General features: G+C 39.1%; 1 long non-coding RNA gene across 1 annotated transcript in view; it reads right to left on the reverse strand.

Moving 5' to 3' along the window:
- Nucleotides 1-1,099: 1,099 nt before the first annotated feature.
- LOC118699429 (uncharacterized) overlaps nt 1,100-17,501 on the reverse strand; it is a 49,826-nt gene continuing 33,424 nt past the window's right edge. The window contains exons 4-5 of the long non-coding RNA XR_004982075.1: nt 2,906-2,986; nt 1,100-1,962 (exon numbers count right to left, since the gene is read on the reverse strand). This is a non-coding gene — a long non-coding RNA (uncharacterized LOC118699429). The remainder of the gene's footprint in view (nt 1,963-2,905; nt 2,987-17,501) is intronic.

A 17,501-nucleotide genomic window follows, 5' to 3' on the forward strand; every position in this document is an offset into this window, starting at 1 on the left:
TTTTCCAAGACATTCCCCACCTGAAACAGCTCCCCTTCTGGCTCTTGCTGAGGAATTGGGAGATCAGAGTGAGCAGGGTCATGCTTATTTATGCTGAATTTAAACCTCAGATAGCTTCTGTGTGCAAAACCATCAAGTTCTTGTCCATTCCAAGTCTGATGGGTTTTTTCCTGCATCTCTCTTTTTTTCTTAGGAGAGGTATAGAAAAGGTTTTATAAAAGAGCAAGGAACTTCAAGTGTTTTCTCCCTGACTCTTACCCTCAGCAGGGCTTCTCCTTCCTTGTGAGCAACAATGAGGATTCCTTCTGAATTGCATAATGTGTTACCTAGGCCTTGGTTCAGCTGATAACTAGGGTAAGGTCACTGGAAGGCTCCCAGAAGGCTTGCTTAGAGGAAGTCTTTGCTGTGCTAATACAGTTCCAAGCAGCTGCAGATTTAATTAGAAAATTTGCAAGGGAGCTGTTATTTCTGGTGGAAATAGTTCATTAGCCCCATGAAGACAATTGTCAAGTAAAGCTGTCCTGAAGATGTGTTTCCTGTCAATTCAATAAGCATCTTTAAAGTCTTGGAGATGGCTACAGTTTTATTTACAAGCTATTGCATCCCTTGCAGTCAAAGGGATGGTGTGGTAGGTGTGGTCTAGTGCATATAAAAAATTTCTGTCTTTACCTCAGGTCAAGTAATGAGATATGTATATTAAATAAGCAAGATAATTTATCTTAGGGGCAGTTGCAGCATGAGATGCAGCAAACAGGAAGAGTTTGGACTAAGCTGTCATACATTGAACAACCTCTCTCATCAAAGCCTATGAATTTTATTGGTGCAATTAATTGCTTTGGAATACATAGCCTTGCTGTTATGAGTAAAATGAGGTCAATATTTCATCTAGGACACCGAGATCTTGTGTTTTCGAGATGGGTTTAAAACATGTAGCAAGTTTGCCCTTTCTGATTTGACTTGTGTTGAAGCTCAGTTCAAAGTCCAGTAATGTAAAGAGGTTCATTTATGTTATTGTCCTGTGGCTGACAACCAAAAACTAAAAAAAGACTATGCAGACAGGAATATGTACATTCTTAAAAAGAATTTATTTATGGTGCAAGGAGTTTTCATTAAGTACTTTGCCTTTGTTATCTAGGGAGAGCCCTGATCTGCTTCCCAAGTTCACACATACCCTTCCCAGCAGCCTGTCAGGGCTGTGAAATCTGAAGTGTTTCATGAGTCATCAGCACCCAATCCACTCAAAACCTAACTTCCCCTGAGAGCTTTAGGACTCTGAAAGACAAAATACCATGGGTAGCACTCCATGCTGCCATGGTTAATGCCCTCTTTTTCTATCAATATTCATTTGCATCATAGTTCTTGTAGGATTTTGATGAAGTTCAGGTAGATAATTGAGAACTTGGAGGACTTAAATCTATGGAATGAATGGGCTGGTTGCAGGCTGAAAGGAGCTATAGGAAACATGTTTCCTGAAATATATATTTAAAGGGGGAAAAAAAGAAGTGTGAATTCTTGAGATGGAAAGGAAATCACAATTCCACAATAAGTTTGGAAGTTATCCAGTGGAATATAATAATAAAGTTCAAGGAATCATCAAAAAGTTCATTATATTTGTTATTAACTGTAAGGAAAAATATTTTGCTGTTTTATAGCTCTGAGGGGAAGCATCAGCACTTTACACACAACACCAGACAGACACTTACTAAAGGCTGTAAAAGGAGTGGGCCACATCCTCATTAACACTGGCAGGTGGGTGAGGAGGTGGTGGCCATGGCAAGCCCAGGCAGCTCCTTCACTGACGATGGGTTAATCCCAAAGAGGAAGGCTCAGCAAAGAGCTTCCAACCAACATTTCAGCCATAGCAACTGCAGGCAAATTATAAAGCTGGGATGGAGGACAGAAGTTTCAACGGAAGAGGCATCATCCATCTGGGCAATGTTCAGCCATAGTGGCTTGGAATATCTAAAAGGATAGATAAAATGATAGCTGTAACATTTGTAAAGAAGAAAGGCTAAGTATTTCTGAATCCATTAACATCTTGCCAAGATGAAGGAGGAAGAGCCAAGTTTGGTAAACATGAAAAAAGAAATCCTCTTTTTTTTTTTTTTTTTTTTTTTTTTTTTTTTTTTTACTAGAGAGGGCCCTTTTAGGAAAATGAAATTGCTTTCAAGGACAGATTTGTTAAGATCTGTGTGTTTAAAATAGGGTTTTGGGGTTGTTGTATTTTGATGGGTTTGTTTTTGGCTTTGTTATTTTGTGGGTGGATTTTTGTTTAAAAGCCTTTTAAAGCATATGGCTTTTACACTATATAGATTATCTGTTTTGAAAATTTTCTTAAGACATAATCAGAAGTCCAAATGTCAAAAATTAAACATGTTTTGTGAAGTAAAAAAAAAAAAAAAGGATTTTACTTTTAATTTTAAGTTGCTCTAGTTTGGTATTTTCCACACTATCTGTTCATGAATTTTTCAAGATTTTAATTTTCTGCTTCCATTTCTGGCCAGGGCACTTCTTGATGTCTCAAAATCTTGTTGTCTCAAAAGAGCTGTAGGCATGCACTTGTGCTGCTAGAAAATTTTGTTGCCTTTAATAACAGCATGAAATACTGTTACAGTGTGAAATATTGTAACAGGGAACAGGAGAATTACACTATGCAAAATTTTAGATTTCTGCAAGGGCAAAGGAGACAAAGTGACAATCTGTAGTTTTAAAGATGAGGGAAAAAACATATTTTATCTGTTTAGTTTTGGATAGACTGGAGAGAAAGTTTGAGTGAGAATGGGAAAACACATACACAGACATGACTTGTCTGTGTAAAATAAACCCTGTAAGGCGCTTGATGCTGAAAAGTTTTGCTATAAGGAATGGGCTATCAGACTACAGGTTGTGAAGAATTCTTTCATACCCTTGTGAAGCTGCTGCTGCTAGGTGCCACCAAAAGGAGAAGCTGGAATACACTCTTCTTCTCTGTCAGGCTGAGTGTGGTCTGTAACAAATAGAGAAGATACATATCATAAAGGTCAGTTTCACTGTGGACACTGCTTTTTAAAGGGACTAATTATTTCAGCAGCCCAAGGAACAAACATTTTGATAATTCAGCCCTTCAATCTGGGCCTCCTGCAACAGCAGCAGTCCTCCCTCTGTCTTTGTGTGGTCTCTGGCTCTCTCCTGCCAGACCACATTGACTTTTTGTGATCAATCCATTAATCACTGCATATGTTGTACAATATTCTTATCAGCTTGAGAAGCAGCACAGCTTTTTCCAGGAAGCGCTTTGGAGGGGCCCCACATTCCATGTGAAGTCTCCTAGTACCAATATGCTCTGGTATGGAATGACATCAAACAAACTAGTGATTTCCTTGGAATGTGTCCCGGAAACTTGAGTTCTTGATGGCATCTGACATCCCATTTGCCTTGAAGTTAATATTTTGATGATGTCTAGCCTGGCTCTACCTTTATATAATTATAAGCTATGGATTTTAAGCTGTCTAAAAGAGATTAAACTGTTTTCCAACCAGCTGCTGCAGTCTGATGCTTGGCATATGGGTAATGGATAGAGTTACTAATTTGGAAATATGTGTAAAATCAGTAAACACCTTCTTAGAAAAATGGTAGAGAGATCAGTGAATTTTTCAGAAAACTAGGAGACAAATGCTGTTTTCTGGTAGCCATAAAAATTTTAAAGAGGAACATTTACTTCTTGCTTTCAATTTAAATTTCCATTGCATATAGCACCAGCATTGAGGGGGGACAGAAAAAAAGCTGCTGCAGGGCTATAAGGCCATACCTACACCTTGCATAATTTGTAAAGCATCTCTCAAATCAGTGGAAGGCTGCCATCTCACATGAAATGAAGTTCTGTCACACAGTCATGAGATTTTCCTGCTCTTGCAAAGGTTTCACATGGTCATTATGTGTATGCTGGTTATTTAAAATACAGGTATGACTCTCCCTGAGTTGATACTACAGCATCTCCAGCACTCAATTCTGAAAGCCATTCTTGGTGCAACAGTCATATCTGCAGAGTCTGGAACCACTTTCTATCAAATATTTTGTGCTTCTGTTTTCTGGGGGTGGGAGGGGTGGGCTCTGCATGCTTGGAAAGCAGCATTGCCTTCCCAGGGTGAGTTTCTGGGTTGGCTGCCACAGCTGGTGAAATGCAGCTGCTGGGTGGGCTGGCACCAAAGCCAGGCATGTCAGGTAGGATACTGCCAGGTGCTCTGGCACAGCTGTCTCGCAGTTTCTGTTGATGTCTTCAGAAGGACTCATATTGCTAGTTCAGAACACTCAGCATAGTTTGGAAAAGTGCTGTTCTACTCCAGAACTAGGTCACTGGGGGAAATGAGAGCAAACGGAAAAGATCAGTTTCTCAGAGGGGTGATTTCTGTTAAGGCAGTACGTGGTCTGTTTTGAAATGGCTTAGGAGAATTATTTATGCCTGTTGAGCACTACAAGCAGGTCATCATTTGCAACACATTTAGGCTTTACAAGTGACTGACAGATCGTGCTGTGACCCAGTTAGGAAAAATATAATCTCCGGTACCTGATGGTAGTTTAAATAGTTCAACACTTCAATATGAGCAATATTTTTCTTTCCTTATTAAAATATGAGTTGGCACTCACAGCTTTTCTGAGGTTCCCTGTCCCACTCTATTTCCAAAGTATTGTTTGAAGGTAGTTGCTGACAAAATGTCTGGAGAAGTTAAAATATTTTATTTTCTTATTAGAGAGGAAGGAGATAAAAATGTGTTGGATGCCTGCTGGAGAGCCACCTAAACTAGGAGTTTCTTCCCGTATGCCTCCCCAAGAGGTATCCTGTGTTATGACCGTGATATTTTCACTTCATTCTTTGTGACCTTGTCATTTGAAGGTAGGTCTGAGTCAAGGCCTTGGAGTTTAATTTGTCTGACTAATAGGTAATCCAAATCTAGTCAGCTTGAATGAAACCATGAACTAGTTGAAGCAATACTCCCACTCCCAGTCTGTTCATTGTCCTTCCCAAAGAATCTGAAAACCAAAAAAACCCCTGCACAAACTAAAAGAAAACCATCTCATTGGAGGAAAATAAGTGAAGGGATGTGGGGAGCCCTACAGACCTGCATTGATGGTGACGTCTTGCATGTTCTGAAAATTCAGGTTGCAGTTCACAGTCTGCAGGTGACCCTATGCTGCTCATTCCTGCTGCAGGCAGAGCACCTGGACTCTCCACCCGTCCAGGTGTGCAGGCCACATCTGCACCTCAGTGCTGAGGTTCATGTGTGATGAGGTGAGAACTGACAGTCCCAGACCCAAAACCCTTGTCCATGCATCTGATGGTTCACAGAAATGGAAAGCTGACCACAGCAAGATAGATATTTTAGAAACATAGGAATTGCTGCAGCAGTTACCAAAGCTTCTAAGAAGCTGACAAAAATCTTTGTGTAGGTTGAAATAATGACACTATGTCATACTGAATGGAAGGACAGAGGGAAGAAGTAATTTTATTTTTTTCCAGTAGAGATTGTTGAAAAGGTCCCATGAACAGAGATGGTGTTTCCTTTATAGCACTTACAGCTAAATTAAGCTAAACTTAGATAATGAGGGTATTTCTTCTCTATTTGGGGTGTAAAAAGCATGTCTATTTAACATTTAAAAATAAAAAATGGCATCAAAACACCAATTTGTGAATTATGCTACTCTGGAATTGTGCCATTTACTTCAATGGGAAATTAAATGTGATGTTAGAATAAATACTTATTAAAAAATCTGAATGTTAACAGTCATAAATATCCTATTGTTAAGAGAGCTGCAGAAAATTTCAGTGGTTTGTCTAAGGGATTCAATTAAGAGATCTGAAGTGCAACAAATGAATAAAAGAAAAGTAAGAGTCTGTAGACACAGGGGCACTCTGAAATTTACCTCTGAAGATGCAGAGACACATAACTAAAATTATTTCTATCACCTACCGTGTCTGAGAAGTTTATCATTAAAATAAGTTTTTCTGCAAACTCTGTATACCAGGCTGTGATATTGCTGGCTCTGATCCTCATTTCAACTGTCAATTAAAAGTAATTCTAGTCAGCTTCTTGTAAAATATATGCAAAAGTGAAATGAGACTTGTGGTTTCTGCTGTTGTAAAATTTCCTTGACTTTTATTAACTCTTTTACCAAGGCCTTTCACTCATTACTGCCTGAATTAATGGGAAAATGTTACACATATTGTTTGAATAGTGTTTCAGGAGTCATGTTTAGACCTTTTCCATATAGCAAATCTTTCCTGTACATCAGTGTGATTGTCAAGCTCCTACTGGTTTGCATAAGAGCTGTTTGATAAGACTGTGAAATATGGTATTTCAGTATTTTGGATTTTTTTTCTGTTGAAGTGACCAGGTGGAAAACCAGCTTTTTTCTCTGTAGGTGCTGACTGAGCTCTGGAGAAGAAAGTTGCTACAGACAGATGCTTATCTCACAGGTACCCCTGCCCATGGCTTCAACCCTGGGAGCACATGGGGCACCTCAATTTTCATCCACATCAAGTTCTGCTGTATGCAATTTATGGCAGTAACTTCTGTTAGGGCCACAAGGAAGAAGAGAATCTGCACTGTGCAGGAACACATGCCCCCCTCCTAAGTGTGTCAGTCTTGGCAGCCCAGATGTCATTCAGATGGAGATACACCAGTGGCAGCTGGGTGAACTAGTCCTTGGCGACTGAAGGGCAGCCCACCTGAACTAGTGGCAGATTGTCATACTGTAAGCTAGGTTTTCAGTCTGTCCTTTAAAGATTATGATCATTGACATCATTCAGTTGTGTACACCCTAAGGAATACATTAAAAAAATTGGGGAAGATTAATTTACCTTTTTAGGAGTGAATCTGCGTGGATTAATTGACTTCACTGGAATTTTTGTTCCTCTGCAACAAGCTGAGGGAAATAACATGGTTGTATGAATCAGCTGCAGCTGGACTAAAAATGAAAAATAAATCTCTGCTGTATTACAGGTTCCAGGCTGCAAGAGCCAACAAACATTTTCAGTATAGCTCATCCTTGTTCTCCTGGCACCAAACAACTCCTAAAAATCCAGATGCTGCAACTCAATCCAGCCTGCTTCTGGAATGAAGCCAAAACTCTCTTTTCAGATTGACAAGTTCCTGTTAATTTTGAAGGCTACCCCATAGACATTGTAGACCACCAGAAGAAGTAAACCTTGCCTGTAGAAATCCATAGGATCACTAGGTTCTCAACTGATGCTGACTTCTCCATAAAATGTCATTGATCTTGGAGGGTCACTAAATCCTAGAATCATTAAGGTTGGAAAAGATCTTTAAGATCAGCTAGTCCAGTCATTGACCTAGCATGACCACCATGTTCACCATTAAACCATGTCCTCATGTTCCGTATCCATGTGTTTTTTGAACACTTCCATGGATGGTGACCCCACCATAGGCTCTGAGCAGCCTATTCTAATAATTGAGAATCCTTTCTATGGAAAAATTTTTTCCAATATTTGATGTAAAACCACCCCAGTTTAAGTATGGTGTTCTATCCATAGGTCCCTTTCTTGGCTGTGGACCCAAGGAGAAATCAGATATTTTTGTCTGTCAAAGAGGTGTCAAGGGTATGACAGCTGAGGGGCAGAACTGACAACATGCATACTGACAAGATAATTTTAATGGCCTTTTTTCATTCGGGTTGAAGAACTCAAATTTGTAGTTGACTGTTTTGCTTTGTGCCTGAGTAGACATACTAGGGATTGAGGAGGGATACCCTGAGTATGCCAAGGAGGGACTGGTGTGGGTCTGCCAAAAAGAATCTGCTGTACACTGGTGCACATTTCCATATGGAACTCCCTTCTCTGTCAAAGTACAAGATACCTTCTCACCACCACTGTTCAGGGGGAAAGCAACTTCTGCTACATGACTAGTTTTTATTGTCTTTTCAGCTATATCACATTTCCTTCACTTGCAATATGCTCTTTTATTCTTCTGTGAGGCTTCTGTAAATTTCACATTAAAAATATATTTAATTTCCCTTCCATATATAAAACAGCTGAAAAAAATTATTTTAGCTTCTATTATTTGCACTTGCTAATGAAAATTTTCCCTTAAGTTTCCAGTAAGTGTGATAGTTCTTGATGGTAATGCTTGGCCACAAAGGTTTTGAGAATAGGATATTGCTGTCTGGTGAGTGAATAGGAGCTCCTGAAGAGATACTGCAGACTCAATGGTCAATGCCTGCAAACATTTCCTTGGCTTAATAATTTTTTAACCAATTTATTTCCTGGGTGTTGCTGCTTTTTCAGTTAGGTATGCAAAACAAGAACAACAAGGATGTGTTATTTAAGTATTTTAACAGTGCTATTTATAGGCTTTCTGCATCTATTAATGGGAACAGATGTATTGCAAATGAAGTTTGAGAAAAGCTGTATGAGCTATGAAAAAGAGAAATGTTTTAATTAATTGTAAATTTTTCTTAGTTGTGTTTAGATGATACTTTTTTGAAGGGTCTCAATAACTCAAGTAAATAGTGATAAAAATGCTTGACTGCACTTCTACATGTACAAAATGTTGTATTTGCAGTGACTGCAAATACCTCTCCTAGGTTTTTCCTTACTTGCCTTTGAGAATAACCAATTTTTTAATGCTGTGGCATGGTTCACAAGAAGGGCATTACCTTCAAGCTGGTGACATAATTCACTTGCCTAAGGTCTTAATATTTCTTGCCAAATGAAAACATTCAGTCCTCTACAATTTTATGAGAGATGAAAATTACAAATTTTTAATTTTTCAGAATTAAGAAGGAGATGTTGCTCATGCAGGGAACACATACATTTAAAAGAAATAATCCATGATGACATTAACCTAGTCATCCATTGCTACTGCTGAACTGAAGACCTGGACCAAAACTCAGTATTTGGTCCTTTCATACTACTTTTGCAGGGATAGCTGCTCATTCTGTTAGGTTTCAAAGTAAAAAACCAAGTGATTTAGGATCTTCTAAAGCAGTATAGGAGCTTGCATAAAGGCATGTATACTACTGCATCTGCCTATTGCCAAAGGAGAAGGTATTAGGTATTGTGGAGACCCACTTTTCTCTTGCTAACTTTCAGTCAAATTTTATATTATGTTCTGATTGAAAGAAACATTCTGTCTTCTTAACTCAAGTTAATGAGTTTGTGCAAAACTTTGTTTCATTCTGAAAGCTTTGATAAAAAGAAAACATGAAAGATTATTCCAGGGATCGATGAGTTTGTGGTGCGAGAAACTCAGATTCTCCCTCCAATCGAGATGAGAGCCAGGTACACACTGGTGTGCAAATACGGCCCTGTAATTGCAGGACGTGAGTGTGCTGTCTGCAGAGTATTGAAAAATACCCAAGAAGTAGTCTAGACACACAGATGTTTGTTCTAAAACATCATTCTGAGTCTGGACTCCTCTAAGTATGTGACACACAAACATTTAGGGTCTGAATCATGAAAATGCTGAAATCACAGGTATTGCAGAGGGATTGCATCTTTTGCTGGATATTTTCTTACCTAGAGAAATCTCCTGAGCTCTTCCTGCACCAAAAGTACACATGGGCACCCAGGAATAGCCTGGGAAGGGGGTCTGCTTGTTCTACCAGCAGTTTATTATGTAGGTTGTGGAGCTCCTCCCAACACCCTTGTGGCTGTGAATACTTTGAAATATTGTGCCTGGCATGACAAAGGCTCACCTTTTTGTTTCATCCAAGTTACTCAGTGAGTGTTACATGGCTGTCCTTGTCCTGCTGGATGAGGGAGCATTTCTGGGAGTGTCACGTGCCAGAGCAGAGCAGTGGAAGTTAGCTCATGGCAGCAGAGACACACGAAGTGCAGAAAGACTTGTTTCATGATCCCTTTGTACCAGTTAGTGAGAGCAATGCATGCAATTGCCTCTTATCTCAACCTCTTCTGGTTATTACAGAACACCTTTTCTGAGAGCTCTGAGAAAGCTGGAGTCTGCAGTGTTAATTTTATTAAGCCTTTCCTTAGGAGCTAATTGAACTGGGAAAGGCTGATGCTTTGTAGAGCACTCTGCCCCAAAATGCAGAGACTGTTGAGCAGAGACCACACAGTGATGTGGCTTGGTGAGTCAAGAGTCAGTCAAATCATAATTTATGAAATGAATATGGCCAGGTAACATAAAGGTAATATCTATGCTGAGATGGGTGATTTTGCACAGCTTCAGCCCAGTCTACCTAAACCTCCCTGTAAAATGCTTGGAAGCCTCTCTTCCAAGCAGACTACAAGATTTTTAAACAGCTTGTGGATCCAAGTTGCTTGTTAGACTGAAAGTTCTAGGAAGTGAGAAAACACATATAGTAAAATGAGATAAATCTGTAATACATGAGTTTACAAAAAATTAAGACAAAAAGCTACATTTGTGAAGGAAATTATTTTGAGATATCTCTGTAATCTGGAGTTTGAGGGATGAAATAAAAGAGGTAGAAATTAATCCAACCTTTAACACAGTCTCTGGTCATAACCTCTTTTTAGCTAAAGCAAATGAAAACATACCATTGTCTAGTGAGCCAGGGAGCTCCAGGACACAGAGGCATTTCAGGTATTTTACAGGACTTTCAGCATTAAAGAATTTTGTGTTAAAGGTAACATCTGAAGACTACCTTTTGTTTTATGAGTGAGTGTGAGTTCTCAGGCTCTTCTGAAGACCTGACTTTGTCTTTCCCTTTAGAAAACCACAGACCCAGGAACTATTGTATCCATCTACAGGTGAATTTATTTTGTTTTGTCATTAATGCAAAGTCTCTTTGCACTTAAAAGTTCGATGTCACTTTTTGGGTGATGAGTGAGTCTTGCTCTTTTCCAGCATGTTCCAAGTTGTGCACAATATAAAATTCTTAACCCAGAAATGCTAAGTGTGCACCCACATTGCCATGTGCCATGTCAGTTTTGCCAAAGCTGTACAGACCTTTTGGGACATAGCTATTGCAACACTCTGCTGAAAAAAAAAAAGAAGAATATTTAATGTAATGTGTAATGTCACTTGGGCCATCGGACAGGATATAAAGGAAGACGTGTTAGTACTTCTATTTAAATACAGACTGTTCCTTGCTGTTTTCCTATAACAACTTCAAATATGCCTTCCATTTCCAAGGTCTCTAACTATAGGCTGTCATTAACAAGAGTTGAGAAAATAAATATTGACGGATCAGGATGAGCAAGCTTTGAAGACCAGGGCCTGGTGACTAAGTACTTAAAACTACAACAACGTCCACAGCTTCCTGATTTGTGAAGTATCTCAAAGCACAAAAACATAAAAACAGGGAAAAGGAGCTCTTTGTACCTCCTTTTATTTACTCATCCAGGATGGTCTCTGCTGGGTATGCGCAGGAGTACCTGTGTACTTATCACACACACACAGTCTAAATATCCTTAACACTTTTTTTTAAGACGCTGGTGTGAATGAGCAAGATTTCTCTCTCCTCACTGATAACAGAGGCTTACTGGCTGCTCTCCAGGACTTTTGGAGGAAGTGGTTTTATGAGACACCTGGTTTCCTGCCCAACACTCTGGCAAGACTCCAGTCCCTGCAACTGAATCTCCAAGAAGTATTTGGAAAGAAAATTCTCACTTTTATTCTAACACTGCATTTGCTTTGATTTCTGCTTGTCATTAGGTTTGCTACATGTGGTGGAAATTTGTCAAATGCTTAATGCAATTTCCTTCAGTGCTGGCTTATAACTCTCTGTGATTTTAGCTTCCCCCACTAGTACTGCAGCTGGACATCAAGGGCTTCTTCTTTGGTTTTCTTGTCTTAATTAGTTTTAAACTCTACCTTGCTTGCTATTTTTGCTCTGTTGATATCTTTTTAGCATTTCCAGAATAGCGCTGAGTAGCTGAAATTTCCTAGTAAAATACAGGCCTTGTTGGTGAAATATAGATATTGCTGGCTACACCATTTTTTATTGGTTTCATTACTAGAAATAACACTAAAAAGCAGCAGAAGAATGCAGCCCAGGTTTGTCTCAGAGCAAAGGCTGCTCTGGGGTTGCTTTGCACCTCCCAGCCTGCCTGCAGATGATGATTGAAACCAGGACTTGTTAGGGAAGGGTGGTGACTGGTGCTGCTTTGAGAGCACTGGCGTGTGCGTGCTCCCTCCAGAGGGAACAGGCCTTCCCCATGGTGATATCTCAGTGAATTTGAATTTTGCTGGGGATTTGGTGAATCCCCAGCAGCTCTCCCACTGCTTGGTGTCATGCTGGAAAGATATGTGCAGTGATAACCACCAGTGAGATTTCTTTCCATTTGCAGGGATCAGTGAGATTTGCCTTCTCTGGATATTTTAATAATAATTTGATCTTTTCTACGGTGTGGGTTTTTTTTCCCTCTACACTAAATTAAAGTGGTACGGTCAAGTTGTATTTTAAGCATTGTTTCTTTATTTGATCATCTCCTATCATTTTGTTATTTTTCAGTTTCCTAGTTGCAGCACAGGATTTAAAGTTAGACAAATAAAAGAAGTATAAGGGTAAAATTTACCATTACTGAATAATGCTTTTTTGAATTGCAATTCTGTGAAACTCAGTGAGTTAAAATGTTTGTTTCTCTAACCAAATAACATGCTAGGCTTTCTACTGAAAGGACCAATAACAATTGCATTTCCATGAAAAGAATTATATATATAATATAAATGCATCCTTGTAGTGAGAGGCTCTTCAGTGCTTTATATTTCATTACCAACAGAAACATTTCAGGAAGGATATATTGTATTAGCACATGATGAACAGAAATAATGTCATACTGTTCCTAAGGTAAGACTGAATTCAGGAGTAAAGTTAATTTGCAAATACACAAACTCCAGAACAAATGATGTTTTACAGTTTTCCCTAGATAATGCAGGAAATAGCAAGTTGGAAATCTTATGCATCTCCATGGTAGCAGGCAGTTGCTCATCTTTACGAGTTTCAACATCTCTGACACAAGTACTTTTCCAGGAAAAATTGATGTGCCTGAAATGTGTATTGACCTCACATTAATTAAGTGCTCTGACAAGCTCCATGAACCAATGACGCCAATGACAGTGCCAAAACTTAAGGATGTTTAGGGATTAAATCTATGGGTTGCATAAAACCAAAAAATGTTACGCTAGTATATTTGGACTAGGTTGAGTGCTGAGATTAAATATTCTTGATGTGGCCATTCACTGCCTTCCTCATACCTTCAGCACAATCTTTACACCATCTTTAATGTCTGTATAGGTAACAACAGTTTAGTAACTATGGCATTTATTAATATGTATTAGTTGAATCACATGACAACTTAAGTTCAAAGTCCTTGGAAAATATGTATAATTATTAATTTCAAGTAGTAATAATAAAATAGTTTATGTTTGTGCCTTTGTAAATGTGCTCATTTCTGTGCAGGGTACAGTGGTTTCCAGATGGGGAAAGTTTTTAGCAAATTTGAGATTTCCTTACTTTGTACCATCTATCTAGAAATGTTATGTTGTAAGCTTATCCCCAAAATAAGTTTGTTTGCTTCAACTTAAAACCTTTCTTCCCAAACCCCTGAACTCGGAAAACAAAAAACATGGGTCCTGTGATCAAAGATATCATGAGTCTACAGATTTTCTGTTCTTTCCATACATATCTTTCCCTTTGATTACTATGTTTCTTTCCACTTGAACAGGACCAATATTAATTTAATTAATTTATAAGGTCAGGTAAATTGTGGAGTCTATAGCTCTCTGCCCCTTAAGAAAAGTTTTACAATGGAAAATGATCACTACATGGTGATTTTCTCAGTTTTCTCCTGAATAACATCAGCCAGCCCAAGTTCCCCTTCAGCTATTTTGTTTCTCTGTTGTCATGGGCTCTACCACTCCCCAGGACTGCCCTTAGGAGTCAGGAAAACAGCTTAATCTTTCTAAGTTAATGAACATGTTGTTACCAGTACATCATGTAATAGCTCCAACTCTCCACGCTGAGATTGTTTATAAGCATTTACTGATATGAGGTGCCGCTTTCTGATCTCTTTCTTCTAGTAAAAAAACAAAGAAACCAGCTGTGGAAATGATACTTGAATGTGATTTGGGAGATAAAAGTCTGATGAGGAAAGTTGCTCTGGAGAATATCTACTGTGGGACAAGTGGAAAGCCTCCCTCACATGGAAACAGTTCAGAAAAGTTGATTTTAGCCCAGGAAGAACAATCAGCAGGGGACTTATCTTTCTGAAGAAAGTAAATGATCTAAAGAGGAGGTTTGACTCTGAACAAAACACAGCCTGGATGTTCCTGCATCAAGCCTCCATGAAGCACATACCCATTTCTTCAGCCCTAATAATAGAACCAGCTGATTATCCTGTGGTCTAGCTTTTTATTATTAAACTATGATGCTGTGCAAAGACCTAAAAGATCAGTAGCAGAAGCAAAAACAACCTACATCTAATTTATTATACACAACTCTGGCACAGGCCACAAGACTGGCTTAGTCTTGAGCAGCACTTCAAACCCATAAAGACTAAAATCTTCAGCTGCAAGTTGCACAAGCCCCTCAAAAAGAGAATTGGGGCTTTCAGACCCGCACTGTTTTGGCATAGGATGAGAGAGTATTTAGTAAGGAAGAGTAGGAACATTGTTACAACAAGCCAGGCCACCTGGTCCTTTGGACAGAATTGTATTCTGTGGGATGTTTTTCCCATGGATTCAGCTCTCTTGCAGACTCAATCAGGTGGCAAGTTGGGTGGGTCCATGGAGAAAACAGGTCATAGCCCTATTCTGAGTTAAAACTGAAAGGGTAGTGCTAAAAAGAGCAATGTTTCTGGATACAATTGCTTCACTTACTCACAGTAACTAATGTTTGTGCTGCCTTTTCATGGCAAAAAAAACCCCAAACCAAACAAAAAAAACAACCAAAAAAAGAGCAGATTGTGGTAACAGTGGACACAGTGGACAAGAATCAGTTAACTTATTTTCCTTTGCTGCAAGGTAGAGAATTTTACAGATTATTTTAAAAGCAGAGGCAGTGCTGCATGCAGCACTGGAAAGTAAAGGATTCTTTCCTTTAATATCTTTACCAGTTGCAGATTAACTTTATGTTTTTCCATCTTGCCATAGTGATGGCTTAAATCTATGGTAGAAGGGGTGAAATACTTATGTGTTCTAAAATGTTAGTAACTTTTTTAATAAACTCATTTTTCTTTTTCTTTTTGTATTTGTTTTGCAAACATGGAACACCTGTGAATTCATCTTTCTTCAAAAATGGACCTGGTGCAAAAAGTTGGTGGGTATGCATTATCTACAAGTGATCCATCGCTACAAGATTAGAGGGAAAGCAACTGCTTCATCCTTTATCAGAAACCATTTGTCAGTGTTGAAATATAATGCAGTTTCCACCAGGTTTTTAGAAGAAGTCTGAACAGAGCACAACATAGGTTCATATTTTCAAGTAGTCAGTTCACATTAAGAAGCTAAGAGGTGAATCAGAACTTCCTGTAATTATTAATGGATAACAGAGAGCTCTGGTTCTCAATTAGATTGCTCTTTTATGCCCCTTTTCTTCTCCCTCTGATTAATTACAGTTTCCTGAAAACATTACTCTCTTCTTGGAAATTCAAGAGATAACTGGTCAGCAACATCATATGACATTTTTGTCACATCATGCTTCAATTCATGAAGAAATGGGAAGCATTGAGTGTTTATGTTCCTTTTTTTGCAGTGAATATTTTCTCACCCAAATTATCTGTTGTCTGTATTATCCTACATCTCCTTGAATACTAGGAACATGTCCACACCCTTAGGTTTGTGCCTGGTCCATTGTGCCCAATATGCCCAACTATCTACTTGTAGTTTCCTCCTCCCAGCCATCATAAACAGTGATACCTTTTCAGAGGAGTCTGAAGAAAAAAGAGTATCAGGAAATGTCCACTGCCATACCAGTGTGGAATAGTGTAATGGCCAGAACTTTTCCAAAAGTAATGAACTATATATTTTAGCTTTTACTTGTTGGAATTAATTTCCCCTTGCATTTGTCCTTCCCTTCTTCTTCTGTGGGATACTGAAATTCTAATGAGTATGCTCAGAGCTGTGTCCCTGTGGTATGCTGCCGTGCTGTGTAACTACATTGTGCTGCTCAGAGGAGGGAGGAGTTCACTGCTATCTTATTATTATTACATATATGTCGAGGTCTATCTGATAATTTCTGAAACAGACAGAAGCCTGTCATTGACAAAAAAATTTATGACTCTTTATTTAGGCCTTAAACAATGAAGAGTCTGTCTAAAGAGAGATTGGTCAAGTGGTTCACAGGTATCAGAGATAAGTCATGTCTGTGAGTTAGATCCATGTTGCCCTTTTATTCCTGGTGGCATGAGTGCTTCCAGAATATGTCATCCCTCATACCCCTGTAAAGCATTGCAGTTGGTGCTGTAACCAAGGAGGGTCCTCAAGGCAGAGAGAGTGAGCATTCCATGGTGAGTGGTGGGCAGTGGGAAGAGACTGCCCTGCCTCTAAGTGCTCTGATGGCTCAGTGTGCCCATGGGAAGAGCCTGGGGACATCCAGTATCCAGGCCATACTGCCAAGGGCTCTCCTACAAACTTTCTCTGAAAGCAAAACCTGTATGCAACATACTGGTGAGGACAGGGATGCAGCATTATATGCCTCAGAATGAACCGCATGGATTTGCACCACAACTAGGCTACAACACTTCCTTTTAGAAATAAATATTCTGCTCCAAGAAATGCTAGGTTTCCATAGAAGAAGAAAAATAAATTGTGTGTGTAAGGTAGGACAAGAGGAAAGAATTTGACAGTCAAATTGTTTCAAAAAATTGTTTCAAAGAATTGTGTTTCATTCATGAGAATGCTGTTCAAATGATAAGGAAAAAGTCTAGAATTAAAAATCAATATTTTAAATTCTGTGTCAGAGCTGTGATTCCTTGTCAGAGTTCAGAGTGTGGCAGCTACTCCTTGCTAGCTGCTCCTGTATGTGTTCCTACAACACGGTAATTGTTCAGGAATGAATGGCTCAGAGGAATGGGTGAAGCACCTTGCATTTCGTGAACAGTGTTGCCAGGCAGAAGCATGAACCAAGGTCATGCTTTGTGCTAGTGAAGCCACTGAGAGCTGCTATCACAGCTGATATTACAGGATCTTGTTCAGTTACTTTTAAGTCTTGATTTCCTAATGGATCACTTTCATTTTTAGTAATGCTCTCCTTTCTTCTTAGGCCAGGTCCTATTAATATGCAGGAAGTAGAGGATCACACTGTAATAACTGGAGAGACCTCAGTTTCCAAATAGGGGAAAATGAAATTCCCTTGCATGCTAAATAAAGACAGAAGCCACAGAGTTCTGCACCACAGTCTCTTAGGCTCACTTGTGAACCACTGGTTTTGCCAAGGCATGCCCTTCAAATTGCAGCTCACACAAATAAATTTCCCTAGCTGGAGGACTCAAATCTGAAACATAAAAGTGCAAGGCTAGAAAAAAACTCTCCAGGGATCATGCAAGTTGATGTGTAACCTGACAGGTGATTAACTTTTTCAAA

The sequence above is a fragment of the Molothrus ater genome, chromosome Z (genome assembly GCF_012460135.2).
Source record: "Molothrus ater isolate BHLD 08-10-18 breed brown headed cowbird chromosome Z, BPBGC_Mater_1.1, whole genome shotgun sequence".
Classification (NCBI taxonomy): Eukaryota; Metazoa; Chordata; class Aves; order Passeriformes; family Icteridae; genus Molothrus; species Molothrus ater.